The sequence below is a fragment of the Pleurodeles waltl genome, chromosome 1_1 (assembly GCF_031143425.1).
Source record: "Pleurodeles waltl isolate 20211129_DDA chromosome 1_1, aPleWal1.hap1.20221129, whole genome shotgun sequence".
In the NCBI taxonomy this organism is placed as follows: domain Eukaryota; kingdom Metazoa; phylum Chordata; class Amphibia; order Caudata; family Salamandridae; genus Pleurodeles; species Pleurodeles waltl.
This window is the reverse complement of record NC_090436.1, coordinates 855,237,917-855,251,901: the sequence shown is the minus strand read 5'-3', so window position 1 is coordinate 855,251,901 and position 13,985 is coordinate 855,237,917.

Genomic DNA, 13,985 nt, shown 5'->3' with positions numbered 1-13,985 from the left:
CACACAATCTGAGCTACAGAACACCATCACCATTACACCATCCATGCACCTCACAGCACACACCACAACACATCACCCCACACATCCTCACACATACCACTCACACCACATCCATGGCACCCCAAAGACACCCCCGGTTTTCAGAGGAGGAGCTAAGGGTCATGATGGAGGAAATCATCCGGGTAGAGCCACAGCTATTCGGATCACAGGTGCAGCAGACGTCGATTGCAAAGAAGACGTAGCTATGGCGGAGAGTCATGGAAAGGGTCAACGATGTGAACAAGGGATGACATCAGGAAGAGGTGGAACAACCTACGGGGGAAGGTGCATTCCGTGGTTGCAAGACACCAGGTAGCCGTACAGAGGACTGGCAGTGGACCCCACCTCCTCCCCCACAACTAACAACATGGGAGGAGCAAGTCTAGGCAATAATGCATCCTGAGAGCCTCGCAGGAGTAACAGGAGGACTGGACTCTGGTAAGTCAAATCTTTACTACTATATCCCCCACCCTACCTGGATGCCATCACAAACTCCTAACCCTACCCTCACACTCATCACTCCACCACCTCACATATACCCCACCATCACAACCCACCCATCCCAATACCAAGCCCTGAATACAACACCTATGCATGGACACCCATCACCGACCTGCATGGACACCCATCACTAAAGCATGCTCATTAGAGAGAATCACCTAGCCCACAAAATTACCACGCACACAAGGCAAAGTGACAGGGTCATCACAACCATACAGGGAAACACACCCATGTACAAGATGGCACACGCAGATACAATAACACTGCATTTACATCCCCACAGGACCCCCATTCAACGTCACCGGAGAGTAGGTGCCACCAACATCCGGTCCCCCCACAGAAGAGGCCCACAGTAATGACAGCAGCTCTGCACGCCTGGATCACAATGACCAACCTGGCCCATCAGGGACCTCTGGACATTCGGGTACCCAGGCACAGTCCTATACCACCACAGTTCCTCCCCTCTCAGGCAACACCAGCATAGCACCCACCCAGTGGCCCCATACCACTGTCCTCAGGACACTTCAATCACCAGTGGGTCCACCACTACAGGGACCCCAGGCAACCCCACAAACCCAAGACAATCAGGAACCTGGGGTCAGTGGCAGTGGGCACACAGTCCAGGGGACAGAGACACAGGACAACAGGGAAGCTGGGAGGACTGCTCTGCGACAGGGGGTGGACAGGCCCAGGGAACCGACTCTCCACGATGCACTTGCAGGGATCCTGGGAGCATACCACCATTCCCAGGAGACCTTGGGCCAGATACTGGCCAAGTTGCAGAAGGTGCAGCGGCTGCAGGAGGGACAGTACCTTGGGATCAGGGAGGACCTCAAACACATCCACACCATCCTGGTCACCATTGCAGGGGTGCTGGCTGACATGGCCAACACCATGAGGGAGGCAGTGGCACACCAAAGGGCCCCTGACAATAGCCATACCGAAAAACAGCCCTACACCTCCGCCGGCACTAGTGGACAGGAGGCCCCGCCACTGGAACAACAGGCCACCAGCACCCCAACCCCTGCAGAAGGAGAACAACCCCCCAAACGGTCCCTGCGATCCAGGCAGAAAGCAGAGAAAAGTTCCAAGACCCCTGCCAAGAAATAAGACTCTCCTGATTGTCACCCTTGTGTCCCACTCTGTTACCCTGTCCACCTTGAACTGCCATTGCTCCCCTTCCTATGCCCCCCTGGACAATGCACCTGTGATACAAAGAGACTGTACTCTAACTGGACATTTCTCCACCATCACCCAAGCCCATTGCACATCCCCCTCAACCTCTAAGCACTTAAATAAATACCCTTGGAACAAATACAAGTCTGGAGTCTGTCAATTGATTGAAAAATTTATTGGTTCAACAATCTGTAAACATTGCAATTCATTTGTACAGTTATACATACATTGGTATGACCTGTAGTGGGCAGCAGTAAACACACCAGGAGCCAGAGTGGGGAACAGAGCTCTGAAAATAGAGATGCCAAAGGGTACACTACATGGCCATAGACATAGGGAAATCATACAGCCATGTCCAATGTCTAACACAAAACTGCAATATAAAATTAAGTTACAGTGTCTTACCTGTGTGTCACTGGAAGTAGTGCTGTATGAAAGAACGTCTGTTGTTCACATCTTCATCCTCTGCCTCCTCTTCCTCACTGTCCACAGGCTCCACCGCTGCCACAAGACAATCTCCAGGCTCATCCTCCTGCAGAAAAGGCACCTGGTGTCTCAAGGCTAGGTTGTGCAACATTCAACAATGATCCGGCACACCTACTTGGGTGAGTAGTACAGGGATCAACCAGTCAGATGGAGGCACCTGAAACTGGCCTTCAGGAGGCCGAAGGTTCTTTCAATTATCCACCTTGTTCACCCATGTGCCTCATTGTAACGTTCTTCTGCCCTTGTCCTGGCATTCCTCACTGGGGTCAGTAGCCATGAGAGGTTGGGGTAACCAGAGTCACCTGCAAATATCGAGGGATACCTGTTAGCTACACACTCACCCTTAGGGACAATGCCATACCCATACACCAATATATACTGGGTGGGGACCTTGGGCTCACCTATTAGCCACACCCGGTGCCTCTGTAGTTGAGCCATCACATATGGGATGCTGCTATTCCTCAAGATAAAGGCGTCATGCACAGAGCCAGGATACTTGGCATTCACATGGGAGATAGAGAGTGATAACTTTTTCTATTCCTAAACACTTGTTCATTTCTCGGGGGGGGCTGTGAAGGGTCTTTCCGATCCGACCCACACTCTCCCCGTACTTGTGCTGACTCTGCCTTTCTCGCACCAGAAGTAACCCAGGATAACAGCGCTGGCATTGGATGCCTAACAACACCGAAGGACCTGAGGGGATTTAAAAGACGGCTTCCTCCCCTTGCAGGGGAGCGCGCCGGGAATAGGAGCTGGGAGGCGCCGGAGTTCGTGGACACAGAAGAACAGACGACTGAAGAGGACGCCGAGACCAGAAAGGAAGAAGCCGCTCCTTGGAGGAGCGGAACGCCGCCGGAGTCGGAGCCGACAGAAACCCTTGAAGACGGCCGCTGACCCCGAGGAGCTGTGCGAAAGAGCCGCCACGCTTCAGGAGAAGCGTGGCCTCTCCAGGTACGGGGTGCAGTACAAGGGGAAGTGGGCGGGAGGCGGGAGGTACGGAAAAGGGCGAGGAAGGGAAAACAAAGGGGCACGGCACAGGGAGCACTGGGAGGAAGTGAAAACAAAGGGGCACGGCACGGGGAGCACTGGGAAGAAGAAAAAAGACAGGAGAGAGAGAAGGACAGAGACAGCGAAGAGAGTTATATATGTATGCTAACATGACATAAATCCCAAAAGTCGAAAAGGGAAAACAGGAAAGAAAGGAAGTCTCTAGTATACGAACGACAGGAACAGAAAGAAAAGACAGCGAGGAAAGAAATAGAACAGACCCAAAAGAAAACCAGGGAAGAAAATAAAGAAGAAAAGACAGGAGAAAGGTAAATAGAGAAGAGAAGAAAAGAGAGAGAAGAAATAAAAATTAAACCACAACCCCACACTTACCAGTTCTATGTTCTTCTCTTTCCTCATGCTTCACACGAGGTCCTGGGAGGGAGAGAAGAAGAAGAGGACGCGAGGTATAATCCAGAAGAAGAAGACGCCACAACCTACCAGAACATAACAACCATCTATGTCTGTTTCCTGTATACTACCTATTAGACCAATAAATCAAACCTACTAAATCAAGAAAAAACTTGCGCAGTCTGATGTCTATAACAGCCATCCTCGTACAGGGACAAATGCTACATGGGTACAATCAATCGCACCAATGATGTTGAGGATATGTCCCAGGGCATAAAGGTCAGCCTTCGCTGTGGCCAAGTCCTCCACCTGGGGGAATATGATGTAGCTGCGCATGTGTTTCAGCAGGGCAGACAACACGCTGGTCAACACGTTGGAGAACATTGGCTGAGACATCCCTGATGCCATGACCACTGTTGTTTAGAAGGAACCACTTGCCAGGAAATGGAGCACTGACAGGACCTGCACTAGAGGGGGGATCTCTGTGGGGGTGGCGGATAGCTGAAATCAGGTCTGGCTCATATTGGGCACACAGTTCTTGGATTGTGGCCCAATCAAGTCTGTAGGTTAGGATAATGTGTCTGTCCTCCATTATCGCCAGGTCCACAAGGGGTCTGTACACTGGAGGATGTCTACATCTCATATTCATCCTCAGCGGTTGAAGTCTAGGGAGGAAAGCGGTGAGCAGAGGGTCATATTCACACATTTATTGTAATAATGATGCATATCTTCATTTACAGAACCAGTATGTGAATCCGAGAGTCAGTTGATGTGCCAATGTCTGCTGTGACGCAGTTAGGTGCCATGGCCTGTGCCCCCCTGAAATGGCAGCTGCCTGACCTGTGAGGAGGGACAAGTGGAAATGAGGTAATTCTGCTGGCATTGTGCGCCATTGCCGTCGGCGGTCGATGACCGCCGCGCAACTTCCCATTGGTTAACATTAGGCCCTTTGGGTTCCAGGAGCCAATGGCGATGTACGCCGGCGGTGACGGTAACCACCGCCGCGGACGTGACCACCATTTTCTATCTGTTCACTCACTTACTACCTGACCTTCAACAAGAGAGGACCTACACTGCAAGTGTTGCTGTGACCTGTGTCTGGAAGCGACAATGGCTCATGTGTCTGGGGAAAGGGCCACTGCCTTCACTTCGGAAGAGTTGGAGAGACTGGTGGATGGGGTCCTACCCCAGTACACTTTACTCTATGGTCCTCCAGACAAACAGGTGAGTACACTGGGAGCATGATGAGTGGGCCATGACTGTCTGTATTGCTGTGTGTGTAAGCCACATGTATGGGGGGGCTGATGTGTCCTGAGCAGAGTGCTGCATGTATGGTGGTCAATGTATGTGTGTAAGGGGATGGGAGGGATGTGGTGGGCCATGAGTATGACAGTCCGGATGGTATGACTAATCTCTTTTCTGTTGTCTTTTTCCTGCAGGTCAGGGCCCATCAGAAAAGGGTATTTGGCATGCCATCGCCAAGGAGGTGCGGACCCTGGGGGTCTTTGACAGGCGGAGCACCCACTGCAGCAAACGGTGGGAGGACCTGCACCGCTGGGCAAGGAAGACAGCTGGGGCTGGCCTCCCAACGAGGGAGGGGTGCCCGTTGTACCCTGACTCCCCTGATGTTCCGTATCCTGGCAGTGGCCTATCCGGAGTTGGATGGGCGCTTGAGGGCATCACAGCAGCCACAAGGGGGTGAGTACAATTTTAGAATCATGACTTTGCACACGTTAAGGTTTTACCTCGGTGGGGATGTGGACTTTGGATGCCCCTAGGCCAGGGCGAACATGGCAGGGTAGGTCCCTTTTTGGGCAGGCTCTGAAGCGCTCCAACCGCAATGGTGTTAGTGGGCATCTCCTACTGGTCAGGGCCCTGTTTGTTTGAGGTGTGCAGCTGATGGTGTTATGCTAGGTACCCCATGGGCTGGGGACTATCTTTGTAACTGGCAGTGCATGGCCTAGGGCATAGGGCTGCCTCAGTTTTGTGTACGCCAACAGTAGTGCTGTTGCTGGCATTGACCAAGTGCATCCTCTGTCTCTTCCCCCCCTTTTGTTTTGTCACCCTGTCCTTGTGTGCATTAGCATCATCTGGCTGAGGAGCAGAGGCACCGGCGATGGAAGAAGCTGCATCCCACATGGGCCTGGAGGCCGAATCCACAGAGGGTGAGGGCACCAGTGGGACGGTGGGCGAGGGGAGCACCACGACGGAGACAGGAGGGAACACTACAGACAGCGACTCCTCCTCCGATGGAAGCTCCCTGGTGGTGGCGGACATCTCTGTACCCACCCCAACAACAGGTACAGCTGCCACCCCCCCCTACCAGCACCACCCTCCCATCAGCCCCTCAGGGTGTTTCCTGCGTTGGCATCTCCTTCACCCCAGGCACCTCAGTCCCTGCCCCAATCAGCCCTGCTGCCCTCAGTAAGGAGGCTATTGACCTCCTGAGATTCCTCACTATTGGGCAGTCAACCATTCTGAATGCCATCCAGGGTGTCGAGAGGCATTTGCAACAAACAAATGCATACCTGGAGGGCATTCACTCTGGCGTGGCGGCCCAACAGAGAGCATTTCAGGCTCTGTCCTCCGCACTGATGGCAGCCATTGTCCCTGTCTCCAGACTCCCCCCTCCAATTTCCTCTACCCAGTCCCAATCCTCTCAACTCCAGCCTATCCCAAGTATACCTTCAGAGCAGCATTCACCCAAATCAACACACAGAAGTGGCTCAGGCACACTTCATCTCACAGGCACTCACACAAGCACTATCCCCATGCAGACACACCAACATCCACTGCCTCCACTGTGTCCCCCTCCTCCTCCTCATCCACCTCCCTCCCAGTTACTTCTCCATTCACACCTGCATGCACTACATCCTCATCCACTACCTCCATCACCAGCACGCCCATCACTACACACCCCTCATAGGCAGTCACCAACCCCACATCCATGCACACGTCCCCTGTGTCCTCTCCCACTGTGTCTGTGACCCCTCCTCCCAAAGTACACAAACGCAAGCACACACCCACCCAACAGCCATCTACCTCCCAACAGCATCCAGCTCATGCACCTGCACCCAAACACAGCAGACTGACACCTCCTACAACCACTCCCTCTTCCTCCACTCCCAAACCTGCACCCTCTTCCCGCCCCAGTGCCCCTAAGAAGCTCTTCCTAGCAAATATTGACCTCTTCCCTACCCCTCCCCCAGTCCTTCACCTCAGGCCAGGGTGGCCAAAACCCAGCCCAGCACCTCAGCCGCCAAATCCACGTCTGCTGTGGTGTCTGCAGCTGTCAAAGGCACAAAGGGGGCATCTGTCAGCCGAGCCAGTGTGCCACCAACCCCTGCCAAGGGCATGAACATTTCGCCACCTTGCAAGGTGAAGAAGGGGAGAGCATCCAGCAAGGGGAAGGAGCCACAACCACCCAGCAAGGCCACCTCAAAGACTCCAGCTGCCAGACCCAATGTGACACCACCATCTGCCAAGGGCAGGAAGGGGCATAAAACACGAGCCAAGCCACGTCAGCCTTCCCAGCTTGCAGGTGAAGGCCTGGTGGCTACCAGCACAACCACCAGCACTGGCACCTGCACCGCAGCCAGCACCGGCTCCGCCGCATGCACCGCCGCAATCAGCACTACTGTGAGCAGCAGCAACCCCAGTGGGCTGCTGTCCGAGGCTGCAGGAGAAGGGCTTGAGCCTCCCCCCACCACTGGCAGCACTGGCACCTGCACAGCGGCCAACATCACCACCTGCACTGCCGCAAGCACAACCCCAAGCACCACCACCTGCACCGCTGACAGTAGCACCACTGCCAGCAGCAGCATCCCCAGTGGGCAGCTGTCCAAGGTTGCAGGAGAAGGGCTGGAACCTCCCCCTACCACTGGCAGCACCATCACCAGCACCAGCACTACCAACACTGTGCAGTTGTAGCTGCCGGCGGATGGACTGTAGCCCTCCCTCCATTGACTATCATGCATCCTGGCCACTGCAAATCTCGTGGCTCTGACACCCAGGTGAGGGACTGTGACCTGGCACCCCCCATGTGCTGCATCACTGGGCACCAAGACCCCTCCAGAACCAGTGGAGAAAGGCATCCATTCACCCTATGCTTGGCAGGATGAAGCACACTGGGCACAAAGCCCCCTCCAGAACCAGTGGAGAAAGGCATCCACTCACACTATCCTTGGTAGGATGAAGCACACTGGGCACAAAGCCCCTCCAGAACCATTGGAACATGTCACCCACTTGAGAGACTTTGGCTTTGCACTCCCAAGGACCAAGCAGCGGGCAAACCACCCACTTGAGAAACTTGAGAGACTGTGGCTTTGCACTCCCCAGGACCAGGCAGTGGGCAAACCACCCACTTGAGAGACTTGAGAGACTGTGGCTTTGCACTCCCCAGGACCAAGCAGTGGTCAAACCACCCACTTGAGAGACTTGTGAGACTGTGGCTTTGCACTCCCCAGGACCAAGCAGTGGGCAAACCACCCGCTTAAGAGACTTGAGAGACTGTGGCTTTGCACTCCCCAAGAACAAACAGTGGGCATGGAGCCCCCTCCAGGAACAGTGGCGTAGTACCATCTTCCGGCTGAGGTGCCCCCTTTCCCCTGCCCACTGAGGTGCCTATGTTTTTTTGACCTGATGCCCCTGCAGTGTTCTCTCCATTTTGAGGCAGGAGTCAAGTGTGGGCTCGGCCTATGTGTTATAGCCCAGTGGGCCACAGACTATTTTTGTGGGGATATTGTCCCTCATTTTGTATATAGTGTACATATTGTACATACTGTTTATTTATTTATGAATGTTTTTCTCTAAATTTCTTATATTACACTCATTTGACTCCATTCCTTTTGTCCTTGCGTTATTCCTGAGGGTTACGGGGTGTATATGTAATGTTGTTTCATGTGTTTGTGTGTATGGTGTTGGAGGTGAGGGTGGGGGTCGGGGTGTTGCATGCTGTGCATGTGTGTCACTCTCTTTTTCCTCCCCCCTCCCCTGTGTACTAGGTGCAGTACTCGCCGTGGCCATCGTCGCCGGCGTTGGTACTCCTGGTAGATGAGAAGATACACCAGCATGGGTAACACCTGTAGTTCAGGCTCCTTGGCGTCCTGGTTCTTCCTTGAGGGTCGAGAGGTGAGTGGTTTCCCTTTAAAGTACTGTTTTTCCTGTGCTTTTGATGGCATTGGTACCGCCCCGGAAAAGCTGGGGGATGGGCGGGTTATAATAGGCTGGGTAGTACATTGTCTTCCGCCTGGCTGTTGGCGGTGACCGCCGCGGTGTTTGTTGCTACCGCCGTGGCGGTCGAAGTGTTAAAGTGGCTGTATGTGTTGGCGGTTTCCACCGTCGTCATGATTTCATTTTGTTACCGCCGCTTTAACACCGACTGCCAGATTTGTAATGAGGGCCTATGTCTTTAAAAATTGAAAAGGGCTCTTTTCAGATCTAAAAAAGGCACAAATACATGTTGTTTGGTTTGTATTGCGTGCAAACACATAAGACTGAGTGAAACTGATAAACATGAGGAGAGTATTAGTGAAAGAGTGAATGAGTGAAACAGAAGGTGACTGAGTGCATGAAAGTGAGGAAGTTAAATGAGAGGGAGTGAGTGTAAAAATGAAAGAATGAGTGTGAGAGAGGGATTATAGTGCAATGTATGAGTAAGTGATTGACTGACAGTAAAAAAGGCCCATATTTATATATTTTCTGTGCTGCATTTGCATCATTTTTTATGCAAAAGCAGCGCAAACTTACAAAATATAATTGTATTTTGTAGGTTTGCTCCGTTTTGCATCAACAAATGACGCAAATGCAGCACACCAAAAAGTATAAATATGGGCCAAGGTGAGTGCATCAGATGTTGGCCTGCTCATGGGGTTGGGCACAGGTACCCACCTACCTATGGGAAGTCAACGCCCGCAGTGATTGGCCTTTGGCCATGCACAATGGCAGTTTGCTGCACAGCTTGGCCTCTTGCCAATTCCTTTGCCCAAATTTGTTCAGACAGGCAGCAATCTCTTGCCTACGGAGTTTGACCTTTGGCCAGGCTGTGTTTTTAAATATTTGTTCATGATTTGTGGATCCTGTAACAAGAGTCATAGTTTCTTAGACCTATGTTGAATGTTCAGCTGGATCCACGGATCTGTTTGAGTATGCAGACCCAGCCAGCATGGGTCACTTAAGTATGCTGTGCATTTGCTATCCCAGGTCAGTGAAACTCACATTGGGGTCACTGTCATTAGCTAGGATTCATGGATTTGGGGAGGGGGGTATTACTGGGCACTGTGAATTTGTTATATAACTTAAACATAGGGGGTTACATTTTTATCCCAGATTGTAGTCAATCAGAGGGCTTTCATTCTGAACTGGGTGACAAGTGAGAAACCTCCCTCATTCAAGGGGGTTTGATTATTTTTGAAAATGTTCACATCTGTGAAGGTCCATAAAATCAGATTTGCTGAAGTCTGCAGATTAACATTCTAGAAGATATTTCTAAAATGTACTCTCTTCATGCCCAATCCGAGACCATGAACATATTTACATCAGACTAAGACACTTCTTTGAGTAAAGTTCTATCTTGATGCCAAATGTGGTGTAATTCCATTCAGTCACTTTTTCTTTTTCACAGACCAAAGACAAATAGAGAATTAAAAAGGGAAATTACATTATTAGAATCTCTATTTTTTGGCCTTCTCTTGAAAGTTCTGCAAAACATTTCCCTTGAAGAATGCCACATGAATGTGCTGTTCTTAAAAACATTTTTATTAAGCTTTTTGTTGAAAAAACAACTGTAAGAATAAAAGTAAAACAACATGGAACAACCACACCAATACTGTCACAGTGTGCATTATTATAGGTCAGTCCAACATATCAAGTCCCATCAACAAATCAGCAACACAGTGGCGGGGAGGTGAAGGTAAACTAGAGGGGGTAGGGATGTTGATGAGAGGAAAAAGAACAAAAGGAAGTGGGTCTCCTGGAATTTCAGCACTATATGGTGTCAGGACAAACAGCTCTCCACATGGCTCTCAGCTCAAGGACCCTCTCTGACCAGACCACCTCCGTCCCAGTATCACCACCACTTAGACCCTGGCCATCCATCTCTTCATCTTTGCATCCCAAATTATAGTAATGTACCCAGGGGCCCCATATTTTTTAAACTCCCAGGGGTAGCCTCTATTCCTATCACTGCTACCCTGTAAATATCCAAACCATCCTTCCACTCTTGAACCATGGCAGTCTCCGGCATATACCAGTATCTGGCCACATCTGGTTTGGCTAGAATCAGACCCAAATTACAGAATAGGAGCTTTGCCCTCAGGATATCAATGTTGGTCGGTATACCCAGCAGAATATACTTCGAGCCAAGTGGGACATCTACAGTTAGGATATTCTGGTTTTCTTAAATGATGGCTAACCAGTATGTCTGAATGGTGAGTGTTGGAGGTGGCATGTTGACAGGTTCTGGTTGGCTAAGGTGAGGCCCTAGCCAGGCACAACCTACCACGCAGTCATGTGTGGCTGATTACACTCACTGTGTAACCTGCACTCATCCTTGGGTAGTTTGGCACAGAGCAGTCAGGCTTATCACAGGGGCGATGTGTAAAGCATTGGCACATCACTACCACACAACATTTACACTGAAAATCACAAGAGACTTCACATGAGATGTTTGTAAATAAAGTTTGTATTCAACATACACATTAATTAACACAACATGAATATCATGTAAGTCTGGGCATAAATCACACTTAGAAATATAACTATTAGTACTAGGCCCAACTGTGTTAATACGACATTAGCAGTATTTTCACATGAGAAAAATAATACTTTTCCTCCCAGCACCCTCATGTGGTGCAACCATGTTGGCAACATGAGACCCACCCTAGCGATCACCCCAAATCAATTTAAAACAATTACAGGATGCATCCCAGTTTCCAGCGATAGCAGCAAGGTGTACATACATAAAATCTTAGCATTTTTAAAAGAGCTTTGCGGTCTAGGCTGTACAGGTAAACTTAAATGTCAACTGTAATAGTAAACAACGTGCACAGCACCCCAGCCGTGCAGTGTAGTCAATCCCAGGCAATTACTCACACACACTCCCTCTGCACTGCTATGAGGTGCCATGGATATCAGGCAGGTTAGTATACACACCCTGGCACACACTTGCTTCAAGCACCCTACTGCGGTGCTCTGGCATTCGGCATGTGAGTTGTCAATGAGTTTGCTGACCCCTCTTGGACCCAATCCTTCCTCCACCCTTCAATCAATTCCCGCCCCCAAGAGCTAGAGATGTAGGAGCCTTTCTCCAGATACTAGGCTACACGTGGCCGGTGGTTACACTTATTCACGGTCCTGGGGCAAAAGAGAGGGGAGAAAGAGAGAATGACTGATCAGACAACAGTCATCAAATGGAGGTTTAGCCATAACTTGGGAAGTTCACTCAGGGTTCTTCACACCCGCCTTACGGCATGGGCCCCGGTCTGCAAAGCACAGAGGAAGCTCGCCTTGGGACACATGCTGTTCACAGTGGCGCCCAGCCAACCTAGACCCTCCAATCCACAAACAGCTACCAATTTTGTACTTCCCGGGAATGGAGGCACCATGTCTAGGGTGCGATGACTTGGACTTACCCAGGCAACCCAGTTGCGTATGAATAGTTACCAAATCCACACCTCCCTGAAAGGAAGCATAACATCGGATGCACGATGATGAGTTGACCCAGACGATTCCTATCATCCACGAAGCGTTACCCATTTCCGTGACCTCCTGGTATTGACACAACGTCTGGTGCGTGATGACGTGAGTTACACTAGACAGTTTCGATTGCACCTGTAAAGTGACCAATGCAGTTCGTCCCTGCAATAAGGCACAATGTCTGGTGCACAATGACTTGAGTCGCACAAGACAATTCGGATCAATGAAGCATCTCCCAGGAATGAGGCACACGTCTGCTACGCAATGAGTTGAGTCGTGCCAGACAATTCCAAACACATAACTGGTTCCAATCCAATACCTCCTTGGAATGAGGCACAATGTCTGGCACATCATGAATTGAGCCACACCGGACAAATCCGGTCACACACATAGAGACGTAAGTTCAGCGGTGCTGCATGAGGTAGAATGTGGCACTGCTCCGAGTACTCCCCCACCTCTGAGCGTTGCAACCAGTGACACAAACACCACACACAATGAGCACGCAGTCGGGTGTCGCAAGATAGAAATGCGGCACGCCTGACAAAGCAGACCACACGGGTCCCTCAACCAGTGAATCCACTCACAACCAACCAGAGGCTTATGTATGTCGTGGCCCCATGATGAAGGGCCACACTCCTTGAATGCAGGCAGTACTTTAAAGGCTCTGCACCAGGCAAATCTGGTCTCCAGGCATAATACGTAGTTCTACGTTCACACCACTGCTGCCCTGTGGAATCCAGCAGATGAAGTAGACGTATAGGATGGCACCACTCTCCAGATAACACAAGTAGAAGGTGTAGATCCCTCGCAGGAGGTTTTTGTTGTCCCTGAGACCTCCACAACGAACTAGGGGCAAGGCAACAAGCCCTTGGAGAGCACACTTCAGAGTGCCACACTGCAGTAAGCAGTTTGCCCAGGCCAGCCGCAATGCAGGAAGGGTGTGCAGTCCCAACCCTGGACAGTAAATACTCCTGTGCACAACAGATTCCTCTGCCAGTGTCCACCACACAACTCAGGGGCTTCATCCCACATTCCTACAAGTGTATTTCTCAGTTGCTGAAATGTGGTATCCCTAGTTATCCTGCTGTGCCTTTGAAATTAGGGGTGGTTCAAAGGACTTCCCTTTGAACCACACGTCTCCCTAAATTTCAGTCCTGTCTTACATGGGGCTCTGGAATGCAGATCGTAATCTTTAGTGGGGCCATGATCGGGCTCAGAGAGGCCAAGTGTCTAATCCTCTCCCTCCAATCTATCCAGCCAGGCCCTCAAGGGGCAATTGTCTGTTGTTCCAGTTTCCCAACTTTTATAGCTGTAGCTGGGGAATGTAGAAATATGTTTTCCCCCAGTCTTCAGAGGAATGACGCTGAAAGAAAAAAAAAGCACACAAAAGGAGTTTTAGAACATAGAAATGCCCACTTTCTAGAAGTGCCATTTCCAAGGCATAACTGACAAAGCCAACTTTACAACTGAAAGGGTTTGTTATTGTGAATCCAATGATAGTAAACATTATGAGGCTGCTCCACTGCAGTCCACTATTGCACAAAGGATTAATTGTAAACGCTCCCCCATATCAACCTATGGGCAACACAGCTCTCAATGTTAGTGAAAATACAAATGGGCATTCTTCACTTCCTGGCCCCATGTGCCCTGGCATATGCAAAAGCCTGCAGGGGCAGGCGGGTGCAAGTTTT